Source organism: Oculina patagonica, chromosome 7 (genome assembly GCF_052425735.1).
Source record: "Oculina patagonica isolate OP01 chromosome 7, crgOcupat, whole genome shotgun sequence".
NCBI lineage: Eukaryota > Metazoa > Cnidaria > Anthozoa > Scleractinia > Oculinidae > Oculina > Oculina patagonica.
In genome coordinates, this window is record NC_135764.1 from 29,286,877 (window position 1) to 29,293,827 (window position 6,951).

General features: G+C 37.9%; 1 pseudogene; it reads left to right on the plus strand.

Moving 5' to 3' along the window:
• Nucleotides 1–4,048: 4,048 nt before the first annotated feature.
• Nucleotides 4,049–6,198, plus strand: LOC144661722 (QRFP-like peptide receptor; annotated as a pseudogene).
• Nucleotides 6,199–6,951: the final 753 nt, after the last annotated feature.

Below are 6,951 nucleotides of genomic sequence, written 5' to 3' on the forward strand. Positions count from 1 at the left end.
TGTATTAAGAGTATGATCTTAATTTTAAAGAAAAGGCATGATTTATACCAATAAAACAGCCGTAAACAGCAACTTCCTGTTTATAGCCTCGTTTTCATGTTGCAGCAGAAAGCGAGTTAGACGTTGATCGTATTTGGAGGTGTTCCCAAGCTTGAATCTTTTAAGACTTTTAGTATGTTATTGTATAGGTCATTCCTAACTAGTTTACGTTGAGAAAGCTTCTGTTGCAATTAGTAGCAGGTCTGATTACAAAATGCCTGGACTATATTGGCTGATAGTTGCCCCGCGGAAATTTGATGTTCTTAAAACAAATATTAGCCCGAGAAGCGAAGCTTCGAGGGCTAATATGCTAGTTTTAAGAACATCAAATTTCCAAGGGGCAACTATCAGACTGATGGTTCCGAGACTGAAACACTTCCGTGCGCCCATTCAAAAACGAGCATCGTGAATTATTTTTTACTTTTTAGCATAAAAAACTCAATTGAAAGCCGAAATTTAACAAACGAAAGAAAACCAGACAAGAAACCCACTAAATGCAGTGAATTTGGTTGGGTTTTTTTGTCTGCAGGCACGATTGTTTACAAAAAATTTCACGGGCGTGCACAATATTTGTTGTAGGCATTTATACTCCTTTAGTGCTGATAGCCATACTTTATACTATAGTGTATATAAAGCTTAAATCACAGACGATTCCAGGCGAAAAACTCTGGAGAGCAACGCAAGAAAAGGGAACGAAATGTGCTGAAGATGGCCATTGCTGTTGTCCTAGGGTTTGCAGTAGGGCTTTCCACAAGTTGCTCGGCAACTTTTTGGCAACTTTTCATGTTTCGAGCAACTTTTTCCCTTTCGAGCAACTTTTTTCCTCTCGAGCAACTTGTTGCATTTTGAGCAATTTCCAGACCGAAGATTTCCGAAGATTATCCGAGTGTCGTTCGAAGACAATACGAACGTTTCCGAAGATTTACGAAGTTTGCCGAAGATTTTCTAGAAACATCTGAAGACGTTTCAACGTTCGGCTCATTCTGCATTAAACCATTACAGAACTCGTCATCAAACATGACGTCATCGATATCTTCACGATTTTTCTCAGTTAAAGAAATCCTTGTTATTTAACAAATTTTCCCCTTAATATTTTATTTAGATACTTCTTTTGCTGTAAAATTGCATAAAACTTCTTAGAAATGTTATCCTCAAAAGGAAATAAGCATATATTTAAAGAAATTCTCTTGATTAGAAGCAGCGTTTTGGATTTTTTGGAGCAACTTTCAAGCAACTTTTATTATCAGAAGCAACTTTTTGGGATTTTTGGAGCAACTTTTGAGCAACTTTTTGAGAAATTACGGGCAACTTTTTGAGAAATCTCGAGCAACTTGTGGAAAGCCCTAGTTTGCAGTATGCTGGCTACCCTACAGTATCATGTGGATTTTGTTCCTCTTTGTATCCGACATCTGGACATATGGTCTTGTGGCTTCCGATACTTTCATTTTGTTGCCTTTGTTATGGCTACAGCAAATTGTGCTATAAACCCTTGCATCTGTTTTATTTTCAGTACAAATTACCGCCAAGCATTAAAGAATCTTCTAAGATGCTTTTATAGACCGCATAATCAGGCCACACCGAGTCAAATTTAAGGAGTAGTTCGTAGCAAGAACTAACTTAAATCGAGTCTTCGCTATAGTACCAGTAGGTTAAACTAAGGACCCTTTATTTTCTCTTGGTTAATTTTTTCTCTTGGTTAAACGGATGATTTTTTTAAAATGGCCAAAAAGATTTGAGATTCATGACTTAAATTTTTAAATGATAGAAACGGATAGCCTAACCCAAGACGTGAATTGTAATTGTGCGCAAATTAAACTTGAATGAGGCAAAAAGAAAAGCTTATACCGTTTCGACTACAACAGTTATATTTCGCTTTTCCATAATTTACCGGACATCACGGATAAATGTAGAAAAAAATTAAGATTGAAATAACATGACCGGCGCGTAGATAAAAAGAAAATCGTTGGTTAACAGCTCTCCATTGAAAACAGGAAAATCAAGTAAGATCTTTCTCTGAAGCGACGATACTTCTGTATAGTCGCGCGACCTGAAACTTGTAAATAACCTTTATTTCAGACCTGCTTTGTATTTAATTCAATGTACACATCAGAAACACTTGCAGAACGGTTTTTAACTGTTCTTTGGACACTATGCTTTACAGTCATTTCGTAATTTTATTGTAAACTTTATATGTAATTTTCGTAGGAAGTTTCAGTCCACCTAAAACTTGTAAATAACATTTAATTCAAAGTGCTTCAGTTTATTTACTAGCAACTTTGCAGAACTTTCGACAATGGCTTTACATTTCGCCATTTTGTAGTTCTTGTAAACTCTATACATAATTTTATTATATTCAGGAAGTTTCTGTCGACCTGGAACTTTCAATTATTTTTATTTCAAAACATGTTTGTATTTGCTTCAATTAACACTTAAAAAATTTGCAAAGTGGTAAAAATTATAACCGTTCAATTGGAGACTGGCTTTACAATAATTTTGTAGTTATTTTGTAAACTCAGTTTGCAATTTTCGTAAATTAGGAAGCAACAAACTGCGAAAATTAAAAGAACATTAGAGTAAATTGATTTTTGTGTCCACAGCCATTCTATCAAATGACCCGGCCTTTTATAACTTCACTTTCAGTTGTAACCGAAACAAATTACCGTAAACGCCCTCCGTTTCTCTTTTTTTATCGCCATTGCTCTTTATGTTTGACTCAACAGTACTTATTATCCACAGGTGCATAAAAATTACTTCTTAAACAAACCGCCAGGTAAATTAACTCGCCGTGTCTGAGCCTGATTCTCAATACAATCGCCCTTACAAGTCATGTGCTATGAGTTTAATATGCTAGGAGTCTTTCTTGGAAGACTGACTTGCAAAACATCAAGCCGAAAATAGAAGAAGCAAAATTTTCCTTCTGCCGGCTACAATTTACATTGTAGAAACATTCCGTGTTCCCGCGCGGCATGGAACCACGGCAAAACGAGAAATTATTAAAAGAAACATGTTTTCGTCGTTTTGCCGGGCCTTTATCATGTGTCGCACGCGACATTCCATACACCTCCCCTAGAAAGTGGCCTTATGTGATGCACGCGCAACTGTGTTTAAATCTTCCAAATCGCATATGATTAATTACAGAGGCGCTCGGGCCGCGGATGGTTCGTAGAGGTTTACCACCGGAATATTGTCGTTTTACCGGGGAAAGGATGTAAAATTGGGCACTTTTTCGGTATGTATTTTTAGAGTGACTATCGTGGCCTTCAAATATGAGGCGTTTTAGGGAAAAATGGTAAACTTTGAGAATTACAGCTCATTTTTGTCTTTTCACGAACACGGGTCGGCAGCCTGGTGGACAGAGTGTGCGACCTTTCGCTTCGCTTTGATGGCTGAGAGCAATTTTAGAAATATGCCAATTTTCACTTGTAGAACGAAGCTAGCACAGAAATGTAATATATAAAGATTGATAAATCAATAAACATTTAATAATTTTAGATCATTTTTTTTTTCAGTCGTATCTCAAGCTTTGGCTACCTGAGGTAAAACAGGAAAATACTCCTTCTTTCAAAATTGTCGAAATTTCCTACGTCGTAAGCAGATCAGAAATAAACAGCTGACCACTTTATTTTTAGCTTGCAAACGATGAGGTATTTCCGGCTGTCGGAAGTATGTCTGCGTTCGTAGGCTTTTTTGATTCGTTCAATACAGGCTGAGAAATTTATGAATGCTGATTTGTTAAAACGAGCTGTTTTTATCTAAAATACTTGCCATATTTGGAACAGAAAGGTATTTCTAGGACTTGAAATATTACTGTCTCCCAAATATAGAAAGTGTAGCATGAATTTTACGTAGTATTTGGAAATAATACTGGCTCGTAATTTTTCAAAATTGTTTAAAATATCACAAACCGCAAAGCGGCGAGTGATATTTTGAACAATTTTTAAATGTTACGAGCCGATATTATTTCTAAATACCACTGCAACTCATGCTATTACCTATCCTAATTGCGTGTTCGACGTCACCGCGCCCAAAGCATCTAAGTGTTGCTTCCTCGTTAGCAAACAAGAAGAAAATCAATTTATGAGAAAAATAGCTCAGTGAAAAAGAACCTGAATTACGAGAATGTCGGCAAACGTGAGCACAACGACGAATGGAACACAACAATCGAGCTGTAGCTACAAACCTACAGCCTTAAAAATCGGAGAAACCTTTGCTTACTGCCTGATCCTTGTGGTTTCGCTAGCTGGAAACACTTTAATCGGAATAATTGTCCACAGGACGAAAACCATGAGAAAACCCATCAACTTTTTAATCGTAAACATGGCAATGTCCGATCTCCTGTGGCCGATTTTCCTGATCCCATGGATAATAACACAGTTGTACGTCGACTCCTGGATGATCAGTGGTCCTCTTGGCCAGGCCTCATGTAAGCTGGTTTTCTTTTTGTCATACGTCTCTCTAACTGTGTCTCTTCAGAGCCTGGTTCTGATAGCAGTGGATCGACTTGGAGCTGTGGTATTTCCCCTACGTTCTCCACTCATCAGTTCAAAGCTGTGCCCGTTCTTTATTCTAGCCACTTGGATCGTCGCGATGGCTATCTGGTCTCCATATCTTTTCGCCAATAAACTTGTTGAATATCCAGAAGGGCTGATGTGTGTAGTGCAGTGGAATGAAGTCTTTGGCGGGTCCTCATCTTATGCAGATTACATGTTAGCAATATTTGTTGTGTTCCTGTACACCCCGCTAGTGTTGATAGCCATACTTTACACTATAATCTATACAAAGCTTAAATCACAGACGATTCCAGGCGAGCAATCGGTCAACGCTGGAGAGCAACGCGAGAAAAGGGAACGAAATGTGTTAAAGATGGCCATTGCTATTGTGTTAAGCTCAGCAATATGCTGGCTGCCCCAGAATATCTGGTGGATTCTGTTCTTCTTTGTATCGGACATATGGTCTTGTGGCTTCCATTACTTCTGGCTTGTTGCCCGTTTTATCGGTATAGCAAGTTGTGCTGTAAACCCTTGCATCTGTTTTATTTTCAGTACAAATTACCGCCAAGCATTAAAGAATCTTCTTAGATGCTGTTAAGCGCTCTAGACCGCATAATCAGGCCACACCGAGTCAACATTTAAGGAGTAGTTCGTTACAACAATTAACTAAAAATCGACTTTCTATATATAGTGCTCGTAGGTTAAACGTGATTTCTTAAGATGGCCAAAAAGATATGCCATTCGTGACTTTGATTTTCAAATGATAGAAACGCGGATAGCCTTACCCAACACGTGAATTGTGATTGTTGCACTAAATGGTCACAAGTTTAACTTGAATAAGGCAAGAGAAACTCTTTTCTCGTTTCGACTAAAACAGTTGTATTACAAGGCGCTTTTTTTCCATAATTTACCAGACATCACCGAGCAGCATTAAATGCAAAAAAAAAAAAGATCATAATAACATAGACCGGCGCGTAGATTAAAAGAAAATCTTTTAGGGCGCGTTCGTTTGGGAATATTCAGGAATAAAAATAAGAATATATTCCGGCCTGATACTCAGGTTAAACGAACGCTAACTCGCATTTTTCCAATTATTTTTATTCCGGATTGATCCCAAACGAACGCGCCCTTAGTCAACAGCTTTTCATTGAAAACAAGAAGATCAAGTAAGATCTTTCTTTGAAGCGATGATACTTCTGTATAGTCGACCTGAAACTTGCATTTATTTCAAAACTGCTATGTATTTGATTCAATATACACTTCGAAAACCTTTACAGAACGCTTTTTAACCGTTCTTTGGACACTGGCTTTACAGTCCGGCATTTTATAGTTATATCTAATCTTTAGTACTCACTGTCAACCCGTAACTTGTAAATAATATTTGTTTCAATGTGCTTCAGTTTAATTTATTTATTTGAGTCAATTGCACTTAGAAACTTTGTAGAACGGTTGTTTATTATAACCGACGCTGTTCTTTGGACACTGGCTTTGCAATTCGCCGTTTTGTAATTCTTGTGAACTCTGTACATAGTACTCAATTGAATTGTACATTCAGGCAATTTCTGCCGACCTGAAACTTTTTTCAAAACAGCTTTGTATTGTAGTTGTCTTGTAAACCCTCGATTTGTAATTTTCTTAAATTAGGAAGCAACAAAATGCGCAAAATAAAAGCACATTAGAGTAAATTGGTTCCCTTTCTACAGCCATTCTTTCTAGTGCCCCGGCCTTTTATAACTTCCCTCTTAGTTACAACCGAGACAAATAACCCCCACAAATTAAACGCCATCTTACTCTGCACTTTCTCTCTTTTATCGCCACTGTTCTCTACCCATTAGCTACCCATTGTTTGACTCAACACTGAGTTATTTATAATCCACAGATGGATAAGACTCTCTTCAAAGGTGGTTTGGCTACGGACGGATATGGCAGTAGTGGTCTAAGACTTTGAAAACGTCTGGCAGACGTTTTAAATTTCGACAGTACCTACTTGGAAAAATCGCTTATGAACCATTCATTCGATTTATTCACATCTTTTAAAATGGATTATGCCTTTCTTTGTTGTACGTTCAAAGGCTTTTTGTTGATCACCGAGTGCACCCTTATAATTCTATCATGGATAACACCAAAGCGTATAATAAAGATTTGACGTGATACTGCCCCTCTAAACAAACCACCACGTTTATTAACTCGCCGTGCCTGAGCCTGATTTTGAATACAATCGCCCTTACAAGTCATATGCTATGCATGAGTTTATATGCTAGGAGTCTCTTTCTTGGAAGACTAACTTGCAAATGCAGGGACGGCGGAGCCGGGGGGCTGGGGGGGGGGGCTTTACCACCCCCCAGAATTTCCGAAAAAAATAAGACTTACTAAGAGAAGAGTCTTTTAAGCCCCCCACTTCAAGTCACTAGTTAGCCCCCCC